This window comes from Rhinatrema bivittatum, chromosome 1 (assembly GCF_901001135.1).
Source record: "Rhinatrema bivittatum chromosome 1, aRhiBiv1.1, whole genome shotgun sequence".
NCBI lineage: Eukaryota > Metazoa > Chordata > Amphibia > Gymnophiona > Rhinatrematidae > Rhinatrema > Rhinatrema bivittatum.
Window position 1 is genome coordinate 601,275,148 of NC_042615.1, and position 26,555 is coordinate 601,301,702.

Genomic DNA, 26,555 nt, shown 5'->3' on the forward strand with positions numbered 1-26,555 from the left:
CTCCGCTGCCCCGCCATGAAGGGTCTATCAGTGACAGCGAAGGAGAGCAGACGCTGACATTTAAAGATCCAAAGCCCGCCAATTCCTCAAAAATGACAGCCGGAAATGACGAGAGAAACTATCCATATATGGGCATATACGTCATCAAAGCGCCATTTTGACTCTTTGCGCTTTCACTGAGCCATCTCTCAAATTGTGAGCTGTCCAAAAATGGGCATTTGTGTCACAGGTGCCATTTTGGATCTATTTGCTGTCAGAACGTGAAAAGCATGCCTGTGCAAATAAGTGTCCACGTTAAATGTGTGCATCATCATAGCACCATTTCAATAGTTTGCGCTATCACCCTATATATATCCAAAACTGGCATATGCGTCAAATGTACCATTTTAGATCTACTTCTTTGTCAAAACAAAAAGGATGCCTGTTCTAAAGGGTGTCCACATATGGGTATACGCATCATCAAAGCACCGTTCTGATTGTTGGCGGTGCCCCCGAGTCATTTCTCAAACTGTGGAATGTCCAAAAATGGGCATGTACATCACAGGCGCCATTTTGGATCTGCTCATTGTGAAAAAAATAATAAAGAAAAAAGAGTGCCTGTCCAAAAACAGGTATATGCATTTTGTTATAAAAATATCATTGCTAGCATGATCTAAAGAACATTTTTTTGTTGTTACATGGACAGCATTAAGTTTGGGTGCCTGTGACGTACATGGACATTCCACAGTTTGAGAAATGACTAGGGGCACCGCCAACAATCAGAATGGCGCTTTGATGATGCGTATACCTATATGTGGACACCCTTTAGAACAGGCATCCTTTCTTTTTGTTTTGACAAAGTAGATCTAAAATGGTACCTTTGACGCATATGCCCGTTTTGGATATATATAGGGTGATAGCGCAAACTATTGAAATGGCGCTATGATGATGCACACATTTAACGTGGACACTTATTTGCACAGGCATCCTTTTCTCGTTCTGACAGCAAATAGATCCAAAATGGCACCTGTGACATAAATGCCCATTTTCAGACAGCTCACAATTTGAGAGATGGCTCAGTGAAAGCGCAAAGAGTCAAAATGGCGCTTTGATGATGTATATGCCCATATATGGATAGTTTCTCTCGTCATTTCCGGCTGTCATTTTTGAGGAATTGGCGGGCTTTGGATCTTTAAATGTTCGCGTCTGCTCTCCTTCACTGTCACTGATAGAACCTTCACGGCGGGGCAGCGGAGAGATTTTTGGCATCGCGCAAGTAAGTTTTTTTTTTCACCGTTCGGGTTACGTAAGAATCTCTCTACTGATATGGCATTCCTTATGGGCTATTTATATTGTTTTCACAGCGTTCAGTGAAATACACGGTCGCAGTGACATAAGAATTTCTGGGAAGTAAGTGTCCTCTAAAACTGGTGCCTTTTCTTTAAAATGTTTTATCGCAGGGTCGAATTAAATACACTCTCTTTTTAAATTTACAGTCCCCGTGCCGGCAAGAAAAATCATCAGACTCCCTGAAGAAGTGTTCTCCGAAACACCGCAGTCTCTGATATTGTCGGATTAATTTCATCAAGCCTGGCTCTTTACCTTCATGTGGACTGAACCCTTTTGCCACTACCAGCAAAATTTGGACTGGAGGGCATCTCTACACACTTAACAAGATAAGTGTTTTTTGTGATAACTTCATCAGTTGAAGTATCTTTCAAATACTGTTTATCTTCCATTGGGAGCACTTGTTAAAATTTTCTCAGTGACCAATGATTAAAAAGCCTAACGCTCCCTAGAACTCCTTGAGCCTGTAGCTTTCTGGGCATGTTATATGAGGTCACTTTGAGAAAAATGCATTGTTGACCAGTATATATACACAGCAGGATCTTTTCTTTACAACATAACCACCGCCATGCTGGGTCAGACTGAAGATTAATTGAGCGCAGCATTCTGTGTCTCCAACACTGCCCACTCCTAAAAGTAGATCCAATTTCTTGTTGAGCTTATGACAAGTTACCCTGAGTCACTTCATTAACTATTTTTGGACTTCTTCCATGAACTTCTCCAAATCCTTTTTAAACCTACCTATGCTAGATGCCTTGACTACCTCTTTCAGCAATAAACTCTACAGCTTGATTGCATACTGAGTGAAAAAATACTTTCAGTTTGTTTTAAATCTGCTACTTATCAGCTTATTGTCCTTCAAAAGAAATTACCATTCTGTATACACCTGTTCTATTTCACTCATGATTTTGTAGACCTCAATTATATCCCCTCTCAATCATCTCTTCTCCAAGCTGAAAAGCCCTAATCTGTTTTTCAGAAGGGAGCTATTCTAACCCTTTAACCATTTTTGCTGCCATTTTCTGTACCTTTTCAAATTTCGCTATATCCTACTCTGTTTCCTGTCTTTTAATCAGTTATTAATCCACACTAAGACAATGCATCCTATCCCATGGTATTTTAGTTTGAGGAGTCTCTTATAAGGGACTTTGTCAAATGCCTTCAGCAAATTCAAATATACTACTGGTTAGCTCTTTAAGCCACATGCTTGTATACACCTTAAAAAAATTCTAATAGCTTAGTAAGGCATGAGGTATCTGTCCAAAATCCATGCTGGGACTTTCCCATTAAGCCAGGTTTGTCTATATGACCAGTAATTTTGTTCTTAATTATAGCTTCTACAATTTTACCAGAACACACATTGGCCTCACGTGTCTAGTTGCCTGGGTCATCCCTGGAGCTGTTTTTGAAAATTGGTGTTACATTTGCTACCCTCCATCCCCTGGTATAGAGGCAGATTTGAATAAACAGGTTACCGATTACCAGTAGTAGATCTGTAATTTCATAACTGAGGTTTTTTTTTTAGAATTCTGGGGTGAATACCATCAGGTCATGGTGGTTTGCTACTATTTAATATCAATTTACTCTAGGACTTTTCCAGATTCACAGTGATTTGATACAGTTCCTCCAAGTCATCACATAGAAAAACTGGTTCAGGTGTGGGTATCTACCCTTCATCCTCCTCTGTAAAGAGTGAAGCGAAGAATTCATTTAATTTTTGTGCTATGGCCTTATCCTAAGTACCCCTTTTATCCCCAGTCACCTAACAGCCTAACTGACTTTATCCCAAATTTTTTTTTCTAATGTAATGAAAAATGTTTTTTGCTCTTTGGAAATTCTCTCCTCAAATTCTCTCTTGCTTGCTTTATTACTATTTTACATCTAATTTGGGAAGACTTCCTATTTTCCTCATTAGGCCTTGCTTTCCATTTTTTAAAGGATACTTTATATTTGACAGTTTTACAGTACCATTAAGCCAGGTTGGTGGGTGCTTGTTGCTCTTCTAGGTAATTTCTTAGTGTTTGCTCAATTTAAAAAGTAAACAAAACAAAGCTAGGTATGTTCTTAGTTTGTGTGCTTGATTAAAAAAACAAAAATAATTTTTTTAGTGCATCTCTTTCCCTCCTACCCTAAGCACATTTTTTGATTTACAGACTCATCCCAATTAAGAAAAGAGACATTTCCCAAAGATTTAGATAAAATAACGTAGTGAACCAGCCCCTTCAACCTTGCATGTCAAACCCATATTAACAAAATACACCAAATAAATTTAAAGGTCTTTAGTTTAGGCATCCCTAATCCCTTAGCAACCCTAACTAAGACCTCTACAATATTCATATGCAGACAACAAACAGTCTGGCAATGAGATAAGGGTCTTCCAGTCTTTTGCAATGAGAGCCACCTATATAATCAACTATAAGAGCATAAGAAATTGCCATGCTGGGTCAGACCAAGGGTCCATCAAGCCCAACATCCTGTTTCCAACAGAGGCCAAAACCAGGCCACAAGAACCTGGCAATTACCCAAGAACCTGGCTGGATAATTACCCAAGAACCAAGGCTGGATAATGTAACCCCAATATTTAAAAAGAGCTCCAGGGGTGATCTGGGAAACTAAAGACCAGTTAGCCTGACTTCAGTGCCAGGAAAAATAGTGGAAAGTGTTCTAAACATCAAACTCACAGAACATACAAGTCAGTGAGAGGTTACATGTGTGCAATGAGATCCTGGATCTGAGAGCATGACACCAAAGGCTAGAGTAACAGACCTGGAGGAGATGAGTCAGCCAGAGTTATATACAGGAGACCCAAGTTCCAACTCCAGTCTGGCAGCTCCTGGGGTACCTTGGAGGAACAGTGTCATCTGGAAGGAGATCACTACCTTGGTGTGGCAGAAAGTGATCCTGTAGCTATGACCTGCTCTCCAGGTGATGTCTTATCCTTTTATACCGAGGATGTATCTCCAGGTCAATGTGCCCAGGGAGGGAAGGATTAGGATGGCTGTTGTAGTAGGTGATTTGATCATAAGGAACGCATATAGCTGTGGGGGGGTTGGTGAGCATGAGGATTACTTGTTAACTTGCCTGCCTGGATCGAAGGTAACAGACTTCATATGTGCTGCCTAGAAAAGAAATGAGTGTGTGCTGGGGAGAAGCCAACTGTCAGGGTACATGTGAGTACCAATGACATAGGAAGGTGCAGGAAGAAGTTTCTGGAGGTTAAATTTAGGATAAATAGGAAACAAATCCACAACCTCCAAGCCTGCACTCTCAGAAATGCTCTCTGTTCCACATGCAGGACCACCAGAACAGACTAAGCTCCAGAGTATCAGTATGTAGATTAGACAATGGTGCAGGGAAGATGGTTTTTGATTTATTAAGAACTGGGGAACATTCTGAGGAAGGGGGAGCCTATGCCAACAAGATGGGCTCCACCTTAACTAGAGTAGAACCAGGCTGCTGGCACTAACATTTAAAAAGTAGATAGAGCAGCTTTTAAACTAGACCATGGGAGAAAGCTGATAGTCACTCTAAAGCACTTACGGGCCGATACAGTAAGAAGCGGTAGGAAGAGCTGCGTTAGTGCCGGGCGCACCCACGTTTGCCGCACGCACAGTCCGGCTCACCTACCACTCGATACTGTATTTAAATAGCTTGCAAATGCAAGCCGCGTCCAAGAAGCGTCCGTGAGGCGTTAGGCCTACGCAACCCATTTTACTGTATAGGCGCTTTATACAGCGCCTATACAGTATCCTGGGTGCGCTGGTACCTGTCATTTCAAATGACATTTGAAATGACATTTGAAATCCCCTCGTGACCCGACACGCAAAGTTGAACTTACTTTTGCCGCAGCCCCCCCCCCCCCCCCCTCCTCCCGGGGGCTGCCCCCTGCCTCCTGGGAGCAGCTGGCGGCAAAAGCGGCCCCGCCGCCGAAGACGGCTGCCTGCACGAGCCCTCTCCCACGATCGCTCCCGGGCGGCTTCCTTACCAAAGCGCGACCTCTCCTCCGCAGCTTCTCCGCCCTTCCACCGTGACGTCCATTCGGGCCCCCAAGCCAGCAAAGCGCCGAACGGGCATGCACGCGTGACGTCACAGCGTACGCCCGTTCGTGCGCTTTGCTGGCTTGGGGGCCCCGAATGGACGTCACGGCGGAAGGGCGGAGAAGAGGCCGCGCTTTGGTAAGGAAGCCACCCGGGAGCGATCTTGGGAGAGGGCCCGTGCAGGCATCCGTCTTCGCCGGCTGCCCCCGGGAGGCAGGGGGCCGCGGTCCATCTCCGGGGGAGGGCTGCGGGAAAAGTAAGTTTAACTTCGCGTGTCGGGTCGCGAGGGGATCGCCACCAGCTGCTTGAGCGCCCAAATTTCGCTTTTTTCGCTTTTCATTACTTCGGGAGGAGGGTAGAGAGGACTGGGCTGCCCCGGAGACCGGCACCCATGGACGCGGCCAGGGCAGGTGAGCGAGGGCTGGGGGAAAGTTTTCCGCCTACCCTTACCCCCTGGCCTCTACACGCAGGGGTAGGCGGTAAATTAGCAGGTTAAATGCGCGGCTAAACTGCATGGTTAAAAAGGCGATAGTCGGGGCACGCGTTACTGAATGGGGGGGGGGGGGGGGGAATAGCTAACCGATCGTTTACATCTCATATACATGCCGCGGGCGGAAGGGGTTACTCGTTGATTTAAAGAGGCGGGTAAGAATGGGTTAAAGGGGATAGTGAATCGCGGGTTGGACTAACGTGGCCAAATTGTGAGAAGGCGGGTTAGAACAGGGTAACCGCGGCCGCACTTTACTGTATTGGCCTGATAGTTGGAGGGAAGTATCTTCCAAAGATATTTGCAAACCAGTAGAGTAGTGTGTTTTAAAGCTGAAGTAGCCCAGACATCTGTAGACAGAGCACCCAATGTTAATGATTCTAAACTATCTGTACCGTTTGCTAACAAATTGTGAATACCAGAAGTCTGAAACAGTTTTAAGATTAATGAGTTTAGAATGTATGACTTATATGAGGACACATTTAAAGGCATTTCAAAGATGTGGTAGAAGGAGGATAACCAATAGGACACTAATATCAGGGTATAAATTATATCGACATGATAGGGCAGATGGTAGAGAAACTGGTAGAGAGATGGATTTTCATGAAAACAATGGTATAGAATCAAGGATGATAAAAATCCTGCAGGAAAGAAAATGTAATATGGGAATTCCTATCCATAAGGATTCATGTGTGATGGTTTAATAGTATAGCAGTGGGTGCATACTACAACCATCAGGCCAAAATAAATAAAGACTGAAATGCAAGCAGAAATTTAAAAAGTAAATAATTTTGAGAACACAATAATGGGAGATTTCAATTATCCTAGTATTTGCAGGGTCAATGTTTAATCAGGACATGCTATAGAGGTTAAGTTTCTAAATGCCATAAATGACTGCTTCATGAAGCAGCTAGTCCTAGAACCAATGAGAGGGGCAGTTACTTTAGATATAATCCTCATGGTAACATGAACTGCTATGAGGAGTTACTGTGGTGGGGCTGCTAAGCAATAGCGATAATGCTGCATCAAATTTGACATCACTGAACAGAGACCATTAAGTAATACTGCCACAGTAGCATATACTTACAAAAAAAATGGAGACTGTGATAAAATGAGGTAATTAGTTAGAAAAACTAACAGTAGCAGTCGCAGATATTAAAAGTCTGCATGCGGCACAGACATTATTTTAAAATACCATTTTGGAAGACCAGATAAAATATATTCCTTGCATTAAAAAAGGTAAAAGGAAAACCAAAACTCTGCCAGTGTGGTTTAATGGTGAATTAAAGGAGGCAGAAGTAAAAGCTAAAAAGGAATCATTCTGAAAACAGAAAGCAGACCAAAATGATGAAAATAGGCAAGACCATATGCAGTGGCAAGATAAGAGGTATAGCAGTAGTTATACAGGCCAAGAGACACTGAGAAAAAGCTTGCCTAGAGGCAAAACCGAATAACTTTTCCAAATACATTCAAAGCAAAAAGCATGTGAGGGAGTCATTTGGGCGATGAGATGACAGAGGGGTTAAAGGGTTGCTTCAGGGTGGACAAAAGTTTTAGAAAAATTTGGAAGGAGTAACCTAATAGTTAGAACAGAAGACTATGAACCAGGGTTCAAAACCCACTGCTGCTCCTTGTGACCTTGGGCAAGTCACTTTACTCTCTTTTGCCTCAGGTACAAACTTACAGGGTCTTTCATCAAAATGCGGTATGGTGTTAACGCCATAACAATTATCACATGGCACGAATGCACATTTTTTGAAGGGGCAGGATTGGGGGGGGGGGGAGAGCAAGAGAGCTATTAGCTGGCCCTCCTATAGGCAAATAAATAAATAGTTGAATACTATGAAGGTCTTATAAAGTCTCTCTCTCAGCACTTTGTGAGCTGTGAAATAGGAAGTACTATGGGGTGCGAAAAGGTTTACCGCACCCTGCGATACTACCTAGGCAAAGTGTTATAATTCTAAAAATTACCATAAACACGCCCCTTTCTCTACTGTGGGTGTTATCCATGCGATATTATAGTATTTTATGGAATCTAGGGGTTAGATTGTAAGACCTCCAGGATTAGGAAAATAGATGCAGTACCTGAATGTAATCTGCTTTCAAGTGCCAAAGAGTTGCTTGTCTGTAACAGGTATTCAAGGACAGCAAGATGTTAGTTCCTCACACATGGATGACATCGGATGGAGCCCGGCATGAAACTTTGATCTCAAAGAATCTATAACATTCAAACATGACCTACTGAGTATGTGCAGCTGTATCCATCATCCTGCCCCCTAGGCAGAGTCCCTTAGCTCATAATCTAGCTAATATATGGAGAAACCAATTCCAGGGGAGGCAGGTAAGTGTCATGAGGGCTAACATCCTGCTGTCCTTGGAGAACACCTGTTACAGGTAAGCAACTCTGCTTTCTCCAAGGACAAACAAACAGGATGGTAGTCCTCACACATGGGTGAATCCCAAGCTTAGGATGTCCTAGCAGAGCAAAGTGGGAAGCAGTCCCATGCTGAAAGCACAACCTCTCTCCCTTTTGCTTGTGAGCAGCCGACCCCACAAAGGGGTCTAGGCAGGAAAAGAGTTGGGGTTCTACAAAAAGATAACCACAGAAGACAGACAGAAAACCCCGATGCGTAGCAAAGGCGCCTAAGGCAGGGAGTGATACGAGTGCCAGCAAGAAACACACTTTGCATCATGTAAAATCATTACATGCAGGGTTTCAGATCAGTAAACCTTGACAACAAAACCGTAGATCTAAAACTCTCCTGGATACAGGAAAAGGTCTAGAGATGTAACAAGAGAAGGACTTTGAACTAAGACTAAGTTTCCTTTAGTGTTTCAAGACAACCGAGAAACTAACTGGGGCTCAAGAACTCCCCAGAAAGAAACTGTGGTCCACTGACATCCAAAGGACAGAATGTCTCTGCAGAAGGGTGCCCACGTTTGGCTAACAGGCATAAAACTAAAGCAACGCTTGGAAGAATAATCACCAACGGCAGCGTCTGTGACAGATGCTACATGCCAAAGCACTAGACAGCTGACCAGCAAGTCAGCATTAAGAGTTTCAAGGTATGAAAGGCAATCCTTGAATGGGATCCACAGACCTAACCCCTAAGCAGAGAGATGTGTTAGACCTGAAGCTCACCCACACAGTGCCCTGTCAAGCGCAGGGATATGCATCCTGTTTACAGGATAGTTCAGATGAACAGGAGACCCTTTGGGCAACCTAGTGAAGTGAGAAAAGCTAAAGACAGTATTGGCCAGAGCTAGGGGAAAATATAGGGAAAAAAGTGGTGTCTCTTTCCCTGCAAGTATACACTAAGATATACCACGAATGTCTTAGCTTCCCTCCCCCACCCCTAAAATTCTAAAGGAAAGTCGGAAGGACCAAAAAACATAGGCAGACTGTTGGACTGCCAGGGTAAGCACAAGTCGCTAGGTTGTGTAACAACCCCAAGCAAATAACTCACTGCTGATTCCAGTAGGGCGTTACCAGAGATAGAGCTCTCAGCCCGCTTGGAACAGCTGAAACAGAGCAAATTCTACAAGGAAAAAATCCAGAAACACTTCACAAAGATAGGAAGCCAGGGTGCCATAAGTGCAAATCCCAGTCAAACAGGATTTTTTCACCAGCCTGGAACCTCTAAGGGTATCAGGGCAGGGCAAGGGCAATCTCTCAACAGATTGCTCTGAACCTGGCTTAAGTATTAATACCTCAGCCATGATAGCATATAGTACCCCCAAGGAAGCACATGATCCAGTAAATGGAACAATCAATGCATGAACCAGGACTCCGTCTGCAGACAAGGTTATCCCTAAAATGGGTAAGTATAGCTTGCAAGTCACTGCAACTAAAGAGCAGCACCACTGGTTGCAGGGTCCTTCATCCCCCAACTCCCTCAGATATAGTGATAGGTTGAAAGGCATACTCATCCATTAGATGGAATAGAATCCTCCTCACTGAGATAGGATCCCACAGACGATGACAGGAAATAGTGGTCCTTATCAAAAAAAATCCACTGAGCTCAGCAGGTATCAAAGATGACTCCTGCACAGAAGAAACCCCTAATCTTCACTGTGGAGCTACTCTGCAAAGACTCTCTCGCAAAACAGACCTGCAATGCCTTAGGACGACCTAAGAAAGCACTACTGCTCAACCCACTCTTTGATCCTATGAGGAACAAAGAGCGACTGCCATCAGCAAGCAAAACATAAGAAGGGACAGCTCTTGCAGGGGTGGACACCAGGCATCCAGAGGGGAACATCAAAGAGTTGCCCTGGAACCCAGTCAAATCCCCCCCTTCCTGAAGGGACAGGAAAACAACAGGAATGAGGCCCTCTCAATCCCAAACAAGCTGTCAACTCTCCAGTTGATAGGTGAGACAAACACTGATCACTGACGGTACAGAATGACCAATCTGCCACTGGCCAGCAACCTCAGATGGGGAAGGCCACCACTGTAATCAAAGAAGGGGCACCAGCAAAAAAAGATCAGATGACTGCCGCTGCCATCTCCCAGCCCTGGCTTACAAGAAGATGCACTGTCAAAGAATTGAGGCTCTGGTTCAGCAATAAACCTGCCAGGGACAGAGCCGCAAGGGCTTCTCCACAAAAGGGATTTGTGACATGGAAGGAGTCAAGACATATTACTCTTCAAGGGAAGAAGACAACTCCCCAACACTACTCTCCTGGTGTCTAATCCCCTTAAGGTCTGACAAGAATGCAGTCCTAGGTCAGTCCTGTGGCTGCAGCACACAACCTGTTCTGCTCACCACACGGAACACACACACACACCCATACAGCAGACAACAACTAGAGAATACAGCCCTCCGCTGTAAAAGCACATTGACCAGTACTCATATAGTGGTATCTCATCCTACAGATGGCAGCACACCTATGACCCTACTCGCCATGCTTGTGGATACAATACCATGATACAGCAAGGACTGAACACCACTAGATTCAGTGGCTGCGCACTGCCAAAAGGCAAATCACGGAGTGTGAGATGACTCATTCCTCACCAGTGCCCCCCAGCACTTCGTGTTGCAGAACTGACGAGGAGACAGACCTTGAGACCACGGCAGAACCCTGGCATGGCGGAGAACTGCCCAGCCAGGGAGAATACTGCCTGCCATTGCCTGAGGCGCTTGAGTACAATCCTTGCCATACCCGACTGCGAATGCTGTGATCCACTGTCACAGTAACTGTCAGTGGAGTGTATAGAAGCAGTGTGACTACGGCATCCCCAAACTGGAGTTCTAGGTATGGCATAGTGGGTGGCGTTCTATGGCGTCACTTCCTCCAGTACCTGATAATGCTCCAAGAGGCTAAACATAACCCTTGCAACTGCATCAGGATCGGCTCACTGCTGTTTCACTCATGGAATGACAGCAAGCAAAATCCATGGCGACCAGATAGTGCCCATGGTGCTCTGCGGCATCCGACCACACCACTGGTGCCTGTAGGGCAATCACTAATGATGGATCACATCAAGAGTACTAAACACTATATTAGAGCTAGATGGCGCTTGACTGAATCTTGATCCGTTCTACAGTATATAGCGCCATCCCTGACACCACAGGCACCCACCAGACCTCAAAAGCTTGACGGCACCAATAAGGCCCTCGGTGCCCAATGGCATCAATGGACACAGCGGGTATTAAGGATGCCAGGGGCATCTGCAGGCAGAGGGCTCTGCAACTCTGACAGGTTCTCATCAGTACCCAGAGAAGGAGATGACCTGCCAGCACCATTGCTGTTCTCCCTGGGCTCAGCTATCCATCCAAGGACATCTATGCTGCGAGCTAGATGGTGTCCCTCGCCAGCGGCTATGGCTGATGATAGCCTTGCTAGCGCTCATTAACACCAATGGGGCAAGAATCCAGGCGGAGCCTCCGATGTCCCCCAATTCCAGCAGCTCAGAGCCCCCGAGATCATCAACATCCATGGAGACAGATAGCTATACACTAGTGATGGGCAGCACTATGGCCCTCAGTTCCCCATCGGGACACAGTCAAGGAGCCTCAAGCGCACAAGATGCCTCGGTGAATCAGGGTACCTCGAGTAAATGGCAATTCTGGAGCTCCATCCGTGCTCAATGGCTTCAGTGGCACTTGAGGGTAGACTGCCTCGAGGACAGCCAGGGCACTCAATGGCAATCCCAGTGCTTCGTTGCTGGTGCTCGCCATTGTCAAGCGTCAACGAAAGGCATTGGTGGCCAACATGCCCGATGGCTTCCATGGTGACCCTGCACCTCGATGGCATAGATAGTATCAGGGCAGCTCCACACCGCAATGGCAGAGGCCATGCACTGTGATGGCCCTCGAGGACAGCCGCAACATCGAGGCCCACGTACCTTGACGGCATCGAGGGTGGCCACTCACACACCTCAAGGGACTGAGGGCATCAACACACCGAGGGCGATGGCAAAGAGATAGAGGGCGGCTCCGATGGCATCGATAGGGACCATGGCCCTCAATGCCAGACCTGGTCCCCGACGCAGTCCAGACATTGATGCACCAGATCAATGGTGCGCTTGTCACAGATGTACAGGGGCAACCATTACTGGGTATGGCACTGAAGATGCGGCAGAAAGCAGCTTACCCAGGCTCCTGCTCACCCTCTCACAAGGAGACTGCACTGCCATCACCAATAAGCAGGGGGGAGGCTATGTCATCCAGGGCTATTACCCGTGGAGAGTAGATCCTTTTTATATGTGGAAGATGAGCTCTCTCCCCCCCCCCCCAAACACCCACAGGCAATCTCTCCACAATCTCTGCACTGAACCTCCATCGATGCCAACAGATTGGTGAAATGACATGGAACGAATGTTGAGATTACTTACCTGATAGTCTCCTTTTCCTTAGTGTAGACAGATGGACTCAGAACGAATGGGTATAGTATGCTCGTGCTAGCAGTTGGAGACGGATCTGACGTCAGCACGGGTATATATACCCCCACAGGAAGCGTAGCAACTCAGTAATCTTCCTTGCAAAAGCTGTTATGGATATATGTGTACTGCCGATCAATGAATTAGTGAAACAGGATTCCCCTGACCGATTGATAGGAGCTGGAGACCACCAGCATTCACAACCGGAAGGCGTCGACACCTGGCTAAGGGACGCTCTTATGTAAGCAAAAGGACATGGCCTACCTTGAATCGGTGAAACCCATGTATACTGGCAGCCTGGGCGGGATGCTGAGTCCATCTGTCTACACTAAGGAAAACGAGATTATCAGGTAAGTAATCTCAACATTTCCTAGCGTGTAGCCAGATGGACTCAGAACGAATGGGATGTACAAAAGCTTTACTCCCAGCCTGGGTGGGAGGCTGCCTGAGGACAGTGTAGGACTGCCCTCGCAAATGCTGTGTCCTCCCTGGCCTGGACATCCAGACGGTAGATCCTGGAGAAGGTATGGAGGGAGGACCATGTCGCCGCTTTACATATTTCTGCAGGCGACAGCATCCTGGATTCTGCCCAAGATGCTGCTTGTGCTCTGGTAGAATGAGCCTTGACTTGTAGAGGCGGTGACTTCCCGGCCTCTACGTAAGTTGCTCTGATGACTTCTTTAATCCAGCGGGCGATGGTGGGCCGAGAGGCCGCTTCACCTTGTTTCTTTCCGCTGTGCAGGACGAACAGATGGTCCGTCTTTCGTACTTCTTGTGTCAATTCCAGATATCTGGGCAGCAATCTGCCGATGTCGAGATGGCGTAGTAAACGCCCTTCTTCTGATTTCTTCAAACCCGTCGTAGTGGGCAAGGATATGGTTTGGTTGAGGTGAAATTGTGAAACAACTTTAGGTAGAAAGGAGGGGAACCGTGCGAAGATGAATAGCCTCCGGAGTGATTCTAAGAAAGGGATCACGGCAGGAAAGCGCTTGTAGCTCAGAGATGCGGCGTGCAGAACACACTGCCAGCAGAAAACACCATCTTCAAAGTTAGAGAACGGAGAGACAGGCCTCGAAGGGGTCTGAAGGTGGATCCCGCGAGGAAATCCAAAACTAGATTGAGGTTCCACAGGGGCACTGGCCACTTGAGTGGCGGACGAATGTGCTTGACTCCTTTCAGGAAGCGAGAAAAATCTGGATGCGTGGCAATGGTCTTGCCATCCCTCCTGGGACCGTAGCAAGACAGCGCAGCCACCTGAACCTTGATGGAGCTTAGGGAGAGACCCTTCTGAAGCCCATCCTGTAGAAAATCCAAAACAATAGGAATAGTGATCGCATGTGGATTGGTGTCGTGAGTATCGCACCAGTCTTCAAATATTCTCCAGATCCTTACATAGGTGAGGGATGTGGAAAACTTGCGGGCTCGGAGGAGTGTATCTATCACGGGCTCCGAGTAACCTCTTTTCTTCAGTCTAGCCCTCTCAAAGGCCAGACCGTAAGAGAGAATTGAGCCGGATCCTCGTGGAGGATGGGACCTTGACAAAGCAGGTCCCTGAGAGGAGGCAGGGGAAGGGGCTCCCCTGCCAGTAGTCTTCTCATGTCTGCGTACCAGGGTCTTCTTGGCCAGTCTGGTGCCACTAGAAGAACTAGGCCCCGGTGCTTCTGGATCTTGTGGATCAGGGCGCCCAGTAGAGGCCATGGAGGAAAGGCGTATAGCAGAGTCCCTGGAGGCCATGGCTGAACCAGGGTGTCGATCCCGTGTGAGAACGGATCTCGCTTGCGGCTGAAGTATCTGGGTACTTGAGTTTTGGACTTGTCCGCCAGTAAATCCATGTCCGGAATCCCCCAGTGATCTACAATCATCTGGAAGGCTGTGGGTGACAGCTGCCATTCCCCCAGATTTAGGCTTTCTCTGCTGAGGAAGTCTGCCGGGGTGTTGTCCCTTCCCGGCAATGTGGACGGCGGAGATGTCCTGCAGATTTGCCTCTGCCCAAGTCATCAATGGGGCTATCTCTAGAGATACCTGTCAGCTTCTGGTTCCCCGCCCTGGCGGTTGATGTATGCCACCGTGGTGGCGTTGTCAGACATCACTCTGACTGCCCGGTTCCGCAGTCTGTGAGCCAATTGCAGGCAGGCTAACCGGACTGCTCGTGCCTCTAGACGGTTGATGTTCCACCCTGACTGTTCTCTGTTCCACCGCCCTTGTGCGGTGAGTTCTTCGCAGTGTGCTCCCCAGCCGCTCAGGCTGGCATCTGTGGTGAGCAGAGTCCACATGGGGGAGGACATCTTCAACCCCCTGCTCGTTTGGTTGGACTGCAACCACCACGTAACTGGGTCCTCACTCTGGCCGGCAGAGGTAGGTGCGTGGAATAATTCTGGAAGCGGGGGCTCCAGCGAGAGAGCAGGGAGCGTTGTAGAGGTCTCATATGGGCCCTTGACCAGGGTACCACTTCCAGGGTGGAGGCCATGAGGCCGAGAACCTGCAGATAATCCCAAGTCATGGGCCGGCTGGCTCCCATCAAGGACCGGAGATGCGTCTGAAGTTTTAACCTTCTCTTGGTAGTAAGACTCACTGTGTCTGCCTGGGTGTCGAACTGGACTCCCAGGTATTCCAGTGATTGGGAAGGTTCTAGGCAACTCTTGTTGAGGTTGACTACCCATCCCAGGCTTTCCAGAAGGGCGATTACTCTGTTGGTAGCCCGATGGCTCTCCTCTCGTGATTTCGCCCTGATCAGCCAGTCGTCTAGGTAGGGATAGACAAGGATTCCTTCCTGTCTGAGCTCCGCTGCTACCACTACGACCACCTTGGTGAAGGTCCGCGGTGCCGTGGCTAACCCGAAGGGCAGAGCCCGGAATTGGAAATGGCGTCCCAGAACCATGAAGCGTAGGTAGCGCTGATGATCCGGATGGATCGGGATACGCAGGTAAGCTTCTGATAAGTCTAAGGCCGTGAGGAATTCTCCTGGCTGTACTGCGGTCTTGACTGAGCGCAGAGTTTCCATGCGAAACCTCGGGACCCTTAAGTATTGGTTGACTGACTTGAGGTCCAGTAAGGGCCGGAAAGTGCCCTCTTTCTTGGGTACCATGAAATAGTGTCCAGAATTCATTTCCCATGCAGGTACTGGGATAATGGCTTTCAAGGACAGGAGCCTCGCCAGGGTAGCTTCCAATGCTGCCTTCTTGTGTATTGGACACGAAGATTCCACAAACTTGTCCGGAGGGAGATGATGGAAGTCCAGATAATACCCCTCTCGGATGATGGCGAAGACCCACTGGTCTGACGTATTCGACCCATCTGGGGTAGAAGAGGGTTAACCTGCCCCCTATGGCTCCATCCCCCGGATGGATCGGCTGATTCTCATTGTGAGGCGCGGCCGGGACCTGAACCCGAGCCGGCTCCCCTCTTGCGCTGCTTGGTCCGAAAGGTCTGATTCCTGGCCTGAGGATGAGGCGCCTGGTAGCAACTCCTATAGGGAGTAAAGCGCTGGGAACTTCTACCTCTGGAGGGCCTTGGAAAGGCACGCTGGTTTCTTCTGAACCGATCTTCCGGCAGTCGAGGTACTGGAGAGGCACCCCATGTGCTGGCCAGTTAATCAAGGTCGCTGCCGAACAGGAAAGAACCCCTAAAGGGTATTCTGGTGAGGCGTGTCTTCGAAGGCGCATCGGCTGACCAATTCCAGAGCTGCCTTCTGGTGGCTACGGAGGATGAGACCCCCCTTGGCTGTTGTACGGACTAGGTCGGATGCAGCATCCGTGAGGAACGAGAGAGCTGACTCCATGTCTGTTGCCGGAGCATTGTTCCTGACCTGTGACAAACAGGAACGCGTCACCACTGTGCAGCAGGTTGCGATCCGCAAAGATAGAGCTGCCACCTCAAAGGTCTGTTTCAGGATGGCGTCCAGGCGGTCATGAGTCTCCTTGAGGGCCGCCCCCCCTTCAACTGGAATGGTAGTGCGCTTGACCACAGCGCTGACCAAGGCTTCCACCTGAGGGCACGCCAGCATCTACTTGATTGCCGGTTCCAGAGGGTACATGCCCATCAGGGCCCGACCCCCTTTGAATGAGGCCGCTGGTGCAGCCCATTCCAAGTCTATCAGTTGCTGTGCTGCTTGCAAGAAGGGAAAATGGCGGGCTGGAGGACGAAGACCTTCCAGTAGAGGGTTCTGCGTAGAGGGCGCTGTAGTGCTGGGACCTGTAATATCCAACTCTGCCAGGCACTGAGATACCAGGTCGGAAAGAACCTTGGGAAAGAACCGCCTCATGGTTCTATATGGCTCAATCCCCGAGGGAAGCTCCCCTCCTCCGGGGGTTCGGACTCATCCTCCGAGACATCAGGGTCCGTCTGAACCGGACTGCTCAGAGGCGGGTGCCCATGATAAGGGCGCGAAGGTCCAGGGGCAGGATCAGCTGGAGGAACCACCGCAGTGGCAGCAGCAGGGCCTGGACGGGAAGCTGATTGCATCTGTACAAAGGCATGGATCCCCTTAAAGAGATCCACCCAGGAAATGGAAGCGGTCTCAAGTCGGGGTACCAGATCCCCCGGGATCCCAGGTTGTTCGAGACTGCCTGCTAGATCCGGGGTGGCCCCTGGGGAACTGTCAGCAAACCGTGGTTGAGACTGGTCCTGGCCCAAGGCTCCCACTGCCTCCTCACATTGGGCACAAAGGGAGTCTGGCTCCTCGCTATGCGTGGCTCTAAGCTGGCATGTGGAGCAGAGGCAGAGGGCTTTAATGCCTGAATCAGGAGGCGCCGAAGACACTGAGGCATTCTGTTCCATTGAAAAATATGCGCTTAATAATATGCGGCAGCAATGTGCGCTCAATACAACAGGCGCTTAATAATATGCGGCAGCAATAGGCGCTCAATACAACAGGCGCTCAATAATATGCGGCAGCAATATACGCTTAATACAACAGGCGCTCAATAATATGCGGCAGCAATATATGATTAATACAACAGGCGCTGAATACAACAGGCGCTGAATAATATGCAGCAGCAATATGCGCTTAACACAACAGGCGCTCAACAATATGCGGCAGTAATATACGCTTAATACAACAGGCGCTGAATACAACAGGCGCTCAATAATATGCGGCAGCAATATACGCTGAATACAACAGGCGCTTAATATGCGGTCAGCAACAGATGCTCAATGCTATCCAATATGCGCTCAGTCTGGGGTCAGCAATATACGCACAATGATATACAATATGTGCTCAGTAGTATGCAATATACACTCAAGGATATCCCATATGCGCTTAAGCATAGACAGGCGTCTATCATGGGCGCTCAATACCTGAACAAGGCAGACAAAATGGAGACCTCCATGGCGTGCCACATGCAGGCAACGCCGCCGATCCTCGTTCCTCGGAGACCAAAAACTTAGAGATGTACGCCTTACCTGATCCTCGGCGCTTCCCGGTTGGAACCCGAGCGGTCTCCAGCTGTGGGGGGAGAGGGGAAATACCTTCACTGCCGTGCTTGAGGAAATGCACCCGCTGCCTCGTCCACGCCGGGACCAAGGCGCCTCTTTCGCCACGCCCGAGCCCTTCTCGCCCAGGGGCTACGTCCCTGCCGCGATTCGGCCACCAGACCGAGGCCTTAAACCTCCGGGGGATCGCAGAAATCACCCCGGGAAACTCAACTGGGGGAGGGACCCCAAGGGTATCACCGCAGGAGTGCGGGGCTCGATGTTGCTGTAGAAATTGAGTAAGAAGAATATAGAAAGTAGAAAATAGAAAGTAGATTGGAAACACGCTCAGCGAGCGTGCAGGCTCTCCAAACTGCTTTGGAGACGGAAATTACTGAGTTGCTACGCTTCCTGTGGGGGTTTATATACCCGTGCTGACTTCAGATCCGTCTCCAACTGCTAGCACGAGCATACTATACCCATTCGTTCTGAGTCCATCTGGCTACACGCTAGGAAACTCCTGTTTGGGTAGAACTCAAGCGAATCCTCTGGCTCAGTTGCCTATACAGATCACCAATGGACTGCATTCAGTCAGTCCTGCCAGCACATGACAAAGGTACAAAAACAAGGAGAAGACAGATACTAAATTGCCAGTGCAGTATATATATAGTTTTTTTAATAAGGGATAGAAATAGACTCTGCCAGACTGCATAGTGACTAAGACCCACCATGCAGCTGGCAGACAAAGGAAAGAATAAGAAAAAGGAAAATAAAACTATCATAAGGTAAAGGAAAGAAAATAGGTGCGGCTCTAGAAAAAGAATCACTTACAAAAACTGAGGAGATAGCAAAGCTGAACACCGTGAGACAGCTCCAAGAAAAAAAAAAAAAAAAAAGACTGAGGGACTCTGCCTAGAGGGCAGGGTGATGACTATAGCTACACATGCTCAGTAGGGCATGTTTGAAAGTTCTAAATTCTTTGAAATCAAAGTTCATGTCACGCTCCATCTGATGTCACCCGTGAGGAAAAACTGAATGCATTCTTTGCCTTGGTCTTTATGGAGAAGGATGTTGGAACATCTGAAACAGTCTTAAATGATGGAGATTCTGAATAACAAAATCAAATATCTGTGACAATGGAGGATATAATAGATCAGATTGACAAAGTAAAGGTTAACAAATCATCAGGACCAAATGGCATCTACCCCAAAGTACTAAAAGAACTAAAATATGAAATCTGTAACCTTACATTTAAAACAGCCACAGATTCTGAAGTTTAAAAGGTGGCCAATGTGACGCTGATTTTAGATGTGATCCAGGAAACTACAGACCAATGAGCCTGATGTTTGTGCTAGGCAAAATAGTAAAAGCTGTTCTTAAAAACAAAATAACCGGCCATACAGAAAGTCATGGCTCAATGGGGGAAAAAAAATCAACATTGTTTTAGCAAGATGTTCTGTCTTATCAATCTTAACATGTTTTGAAGGTATAAAACATGTAGATAAAGATGAGCTGGTTAATATAGTGTACTTGGATTTTCAGAAGATATTTAACAAATTAGCCCATGAAAGACTCCTGAGAAAATTATAAAGTCATGGGATAGGAGGCAGTGTTCTACTGCAGACTGGTAACTGGTTAAAAGGCCAAAAACAGAGGGCAAGACTAAATAGTCAGATTTCCGAACAGAGAAAGATTAGTGGAGTACCACAGGAATAGGTACTGAGACTTATACTGTTTAATAAATGTTTAATAAATGATATGGAAAAGGGAACGAGAGGTGATCAAATTTTCAAAATGGGTCAAAGTTATTCAAATTTATTAAAATAGAAGCAGACTGCAAGGAACTGCAGAAAGACCTTGAAGGCTAGGAGACTGGGCAACTGAATGGCAGATAAAATTTAATGTACAAAAGTTCAAAGTGATGCACATAGATAAAAATAATCCCAACTACAGGTACATGATGCCGGGTTCTATATTGGAAATCTAACCAGGAAAAGGACCTTGGAGTCCTTGTGGACGATATTTTGAAATCCTTGACTCAGTGTGCAGTGGTCATAAAAGCAAATAGAATGTTAGGAATGATACAAAAAGCAATGGAGAATAAAACAGAAAATATTGTATTGCCTCAGTATCAAGCCATGTTGTGACCGCACCTTGAGTACTGTGTGCAATTCTGATTGCTCCATCTCAAGAAAGACACAGCAGACCTAGAAAAACTACAAAGGAGGGCAGCAAAAATGATAAATGGGATGGAACATCTTTCCAGTGATGAGAGGCTATGCAGGCCAGCTTGGAAAAGAGACAGCTGAGGGGGCGCGTAATAGTTTATAAAAATATGAATGGAGTGAAAGTAAAAAAAAGGACCATTATTTATCCTTTCAAATACTAAAACAAGGGCACACTCAATGGAACTAACCATCAGATTCACAACAAATCATAGTAAGTTCACTCAGCATACTATCCAGCTGTTGGATTCTGTTGCCAGAGGCATGATCAAGGTGACCAGCATAGCAGGGCTTCAAGAGATCTGGATAAGTTCCTGGAGAAAAGTTCATAACACATTATTAGCAGAGTAAAAAAATAAATAAGCTATTGCTATTCCTGGGAGTGAGTAACAGGAATTAGACTATTTTTTGAGATCTGCAAAGTACATAAGACCTGGATTGGCCACCATTAGAGACAGGATGCTAGGCTTGATGACCCAGCAAGGCAATTCATGTCTTTATTACGTTAAAATGTGGGGTTCCTCAGGGGTCAGTTTTATCATCACTAATATTTATGTGAGAACTCCAAGTAGAATAAATCAAGATCAAGGAATTAGATATTTGCCAATGAAATCCAATTCTGCAGCAGCACTCGTTTCTTCCTGTATTTGGAAATGGTCTCCTTGGTCTCTGGGGGTTGGGTGGGGCGGATAGTGGAATTGAGAAAGTGAGAGTGAGAAGGATGAATGTGCTGTGTGCCTGGGTATACTTGTGTATTGAGAGGTAAGAGGGATGTCTGTTGGTATGTTGGAAGTAAGACACTCCTGGGGTGGGTTTAGTTGGAGGAGTAAAGGTGTCTTGCTCTCACAAAAAAAGGAGGCTTGTAATGGGGTTGAGATCCTGTTTGGTGTCATGGGAATGGAAGTTTTATGATTTGTACATCTAGGGGAACTTTTCCCATGGCGTGCTACACTATTACTGTATTCCACCTCAACGATGCCATGTATGCGGATTTTTGATATTGCAAGCCTTGTTTCAATAAAAAATTATTTTGAAAAAGAAATCCAACTCTGTGGATGTAGATATTAACCCTGAAAAAGCAATTCAGTGTTTAAATTGCTCTTTAGTTGATTCTGTATTCTAGACCAGCGGTTCTCAACCGGTGTGTCGTGACACACCAGTGTGTCGCCAAGCACCGGCAGGTGTGTCGCGGCTCCCGATGTTCTAGTGCCCCGCTTGTGCTTCCCTTCTCCTTAGGGGCAGGGCTGAAGAATAGAGAGATGCTGTGCGCCACCGCTGGAGGTCAGGTCGGCAGGGCCGAAGAGCAGAGCGAGACCTGCGCGCCACCGCTGGAGGTCAGGCCGAAGAATGGTGAGACGCTGCGCGCCACTGCCGGTGGCTGAAGAATGGAGAGACCTGTGCACCACCACCGGAGGCCAGGCTGGCGGGGCCGAAGAGCAGAGACCCTGCGCACCGCAGGAGGCGGCTGGAGAGACCTTGCACGCTGGAGGTCAGGCCAGAGGCGGCTGAGAAGCGGAGGCCAGGCTTATTGGGCCAAACAAAGAGAAGAGGCTCCATGTGAGCTTGCGTGTGTGTTAGAATGTGTGCCTGGGTACGTGAGTGGCAGTGTGTGTGTTTGGTTGTAAGTGACAGAGCATGAGAGAGAGAGAGAGACAGACTGGTCAGGGAGATGACTGGTGTGTGTGTGTGTGTGAGAGAGAGAGAGAGAGTCAGACTGGTCAGGGAGGTGACTGGTGTGTAAGAGAGAGACAGACTGGTCAGGGAGGTGACTGGTGTGTGTGTGTGTGAGAGAGACAGACTGGTCAGGGAGGTGACTAGTGTGTGTGTGTGAGAGACACAGACTGGTCAGGGAGGTGACTAGTGTGTGTGTGAGAGAGAGACAGACTGGTCAGGGAGGTGACTAGTGTGTGAGAGAGAGAGAGACAGACTGGTCAGGGAGGTGACTGGTGTGTGTGTGTGAGAGAGAGTGTCAGACTGGTCAGGGAGGTGACTGGTGTGTGTATGAGTAAGAGATACTAGTTAGGGAAGTTACCTGTCTGTGTGAGACAGTGACTGGTTGTGGGCCCTAAGGAAGAGGGTTGTGAGAACAGAGCTTCAGCAGCCACTGCTGCTGATGGTGAGTGCTATTGGCCTGCAAGGGAAAGGAGTAGGAGAGTTACTGGAGAGGGTAAGTAAAGGCAGCTTTAAGTTTATTTTTCTTGATTGACTGCCATTTTAATTATTGGGTATTGTGATGTGTCTGCTGTTTTGAAATATTTTATTGATATTTGGACAATTTTTAATAATTTTTTATGAGTTTTTAATTGTTGGATGTTATTCTGTTCATCAGCTGTTTTGTAACATTTGTTAGTATAGTTTTACAATTATTTCTAAGTGGGTATCTATCTATAGCAGCTTGGCTTGCTCTGTTTTCCTAATAGGAGGTGTATTCGTGTTTAGGGCCTGGTTAAATATTTGTATTGGTAAATTACTGTCTTTTCATAAGGAGGGGTATTGTGCTTGCCAGTAAAGAGTTTGTTTTGCTTTTACCGAGATGTCATCAGATCCAGAATATCTTTTTTTGTATGGTGAGCTACACGTAATGCCCTAGGTCTGCTCTGCACCCATTTTTGGGGGTAGAGGGGGTTCCTGAGGATGCAGAATGTATATTTACATTTTGCCCCGTGACGGTCACATGTTCAGTGTGTCAAATGTGAGAACCATCCGTCAGGTGTGTCCCGACTGAAAAAAGGTTGAGAACCACTAGACAAAACCCCACAAGCTAACACTAAATCCAGCAAAAACAGGAGCCATATGAACAGGGAGATATCTTGTCTAAAATCTGTTTAACTACAGATGGAGTACCAGTTTAATTTAGCAAGCAAGCTAAAAGCCTTGGAATAATATTTTATCAGTTGATAGCTGATTCGCAGGTCCAGTCTACTGCAAGATCTGCTTTAAATTCCTTTCTGAAAGATCTTTTGTAACAGTGCTTTATGTACTTGTACATTCGACTGGACTACTGTAATTTTCTCTGGTAAACCAATTTATCAAAATACAGCAACCCAATTCATAACCAAATCAGGGCACTATGAATTATATTAGTTCTTAAATCCTTACATCAGTTTCAGTTAAAATAATGCTCCTTAAGATTTCACTCAGTTTTTAAAATTTTGAGTACAGAAACTTCCTCATATTTGGAAGATCAGTTAATACATTAAAGGCCTATACATGGTGCAGAGGACCTTTTTTTGAAAATTCCTATACCATGAGAAATAAGAATCAAATACTAGGAATAAGACTCTCTCTAATTGGCCCTACACCATGGCACCAGTTTCTTAGCGATATTCACTTTTCAAAAGATCTACAGCTCTTTAGAAAAGCCCTTAAAACCTGGCTATTTCAATAAGCTTTTGCCAAGTTTTTAGAAACTATATTTCTATGTTGTATGAAATAATGCACAACAGTGACATATAGGGTTACAATATTGTCATAATAGGAAGGAAAATCTCTTACGATAATGTTAGGTTAGCCAATTTTATTTATTGCTAATTGAAGGATTATTTTTGGATAATGTTTTATTGAGGACTAATTTATTGCTATGCGTATTTTTTTTTGTTTTTAACAGACATCTATTTTAATTTCAACTATATATTGCTCTAAGCTTGCCTTGGGCACTACTAAATTGGAAAGTTTTAAATAAAAATGAATGAAGATTTAACAGAGAAGTCTAGTATAACTTCTGGAGAAGCTTTCACTAATGGCTCTTAAAACCCTGTTGCACACTGAAAACTTACATTGCTGAAAGGCATTAAGTCATTATGTGAAACTTACATTGTCAATGCACAGTACTTTCCTCAAAGTCTGAGGAATATTAATATCAATCTAGTACATTACTGCCAAAATCCACACACACTTTATAAATAATTCATACAAGTATGCTAAACAAGATTCTAAATGTAGAAACAAAGAAAACTGACATCTGAAAAATGCACATTAAAAACAAAAAAAATATATTTTGTTTGCTATCATATAAATCTGTGCTATATAAACTATTAAGGAGCATAACTTTCATTCAAGAACCACATATCAAATAAAACTAAAGAAGGATATCACAGACTTCTAACCCTAAGCATTTAAAACAGTTTCATAACCCTTATGATTTCAGAACTGTCTTACAACTACTCATTTTCTCCACCTTCGACTACTGTAACTCCTTACTAATTGGAATACCTTATTCAAACCTCAAACCGCTCCAGATTCTGCAGAACTCAACAGCCAGAGTTCTGACTGGAACAAAGAGAAATGAACACAACGCCCATATTGATCTCACTTCATTGGCTCCCAATTAAAGCATTCATCGAACACAAATCAATGACCATTATTCATAAAATTCTAAACAATGATCATCAAGGATCAAGTGGCTTAAATATAACCCCCCAGAATCCTCAAAGAAACCTACGTTCAAACAACTCAGGATACTTAAACATTCCCCCCCCCCCCCCCCCCCCCCATCAGAGATGCACATCTGACAACTACAAGAGAAAGAGCCTTTTCCATTGCCTCCCCTAAATTTTGGAACTCCCTACCAAAAGATCTGAGAACCCAACCTCAAAACATTCAAAAAAGACCTAAAAACATTGCTGTTCCGCAAATTCTACACTGACCTTCATACTTCTGAACATCCTAACTCCTAATCGAGCTTTCATCCAAAAACCTCAAAATAACTTCTCTCCAACCAGAACAAACAAGCCTCCTCCCAATTCATGATACTTTCTGGACTTGAAATGTTTAACCTCTGTTTAATATGCACATTGTTATACTTTTGCACAATTGTTAAAAGAGTTACAATTTAAGTTTTGTAAACCGTTATGGTGGCTTTACCGAATGACGGTATATAAAACTCAACAAATAAGACAATGTTTGCAAACCAGAATTATGCATATTGTTTCCTAGGAATTCAAGAATTTTAATAACTATGGAAGAAAGTCTAACCCTCCCACCTGGTAATAAAAGGTCCCTTTCTATACATTTTTTTTTATGTTCGTTTGTTATGATACAGAGATACAAAAAAAAACCAAAACTGCGCAAAGGTAGTATAACAAAAGCAAAACAATTACCCTCGCAATTACTAGCATCTAGAAATTCCATTGCAAAAGACAATGCCAATATCTCCAAACTATAACATTTTGACAAACAATAAGAACACAAATGTTCACATAAAAAACGACACACAAACATCTCTCACAATCCATTAAAGAAAACAAATATAAAACATATAAACTAAAAATATTAATAGTATGAGTATATACAAATATCAGAACCACTGACTATCAAATCCCAACATTTGTAAATGTACCTTAATAGAATCAGACAGTAAATCATACAAGGAAATCCAGGCTTAGTTATAATATTTGGGCAAACAACGATGCATAAATATCACATTTAACAGCTCAATTTGCATCCAATTGCCATAAGGTCCAGGATAGCATGAGCCCAACAGGATAAAGATCCTGCATGAGACTAACTGTACAATCAAATCTTTATGGGTAGAAATCCCTTGTGTGTTGGGGAGGAGAGTAGTGATGGGAGTATGCTGCCGTCCACCTGGCCAAAATGGTGAGATGGACAGTAAAATGCTAAGATAAATTAGGGAAGCTAAACAAATTGATAGTGCAGTAGTAATGGGAGATTTCAACTGCCCCAATATTGACTGGGTAGGTGAAACATCAGGGAATGCTAGAGAGATAGAGTTCCTGGATGGAATAAAAGACAGTTTTATGGAGCAGTTGATTCAGGAACAGAGGAAAGGGAGCAATTTGAGATCTAGTTCTCAGTGGAGCATAGGATTTGGTGAGAGGTACCAGTGGTGGGGCCACTTGGCAATAATGATCATAATATGATAAAATTTGAATTAATGACTGGAAGGGGGACAGTATGTAAATCCACAACTCTAGTGCTAAACTTTCAAAAGGAAAACTGATAAAATGAGAAAAATAGTTGGGAAAAAACTGAAAGGTGCAGCTACAAAGGTAAAGTGTGCAACAGGCGTGGACACTTAAAAAATACCATCCTGGAGGCACGGGCCAGATTTATTCCATGCATTGAGAAGGGTGGAGGGAGGGCAAAGCGATTACTAGCATGGATGAAAGGTGAGGTGGGGAAGGCTATTTTAGCCAAGGGATCTTCATTCAGAGATTGGAAAA

General features: G+C 45.7%; 1 protein-coding gene across 8 annotated transcripts in view; it reads right to left on the reverse strand.

Annotated features, from left to right (window-relative positions):
- The window catches only part of CSNK1G3 (casein kinase 1 gamma 3), a 448,270-nt gene that overhangs the window by 300,398 nt on the left and 121,317 nt on the right, over positions 1-26,555 (reverse strand). The window lies entirely within an intron of this gene.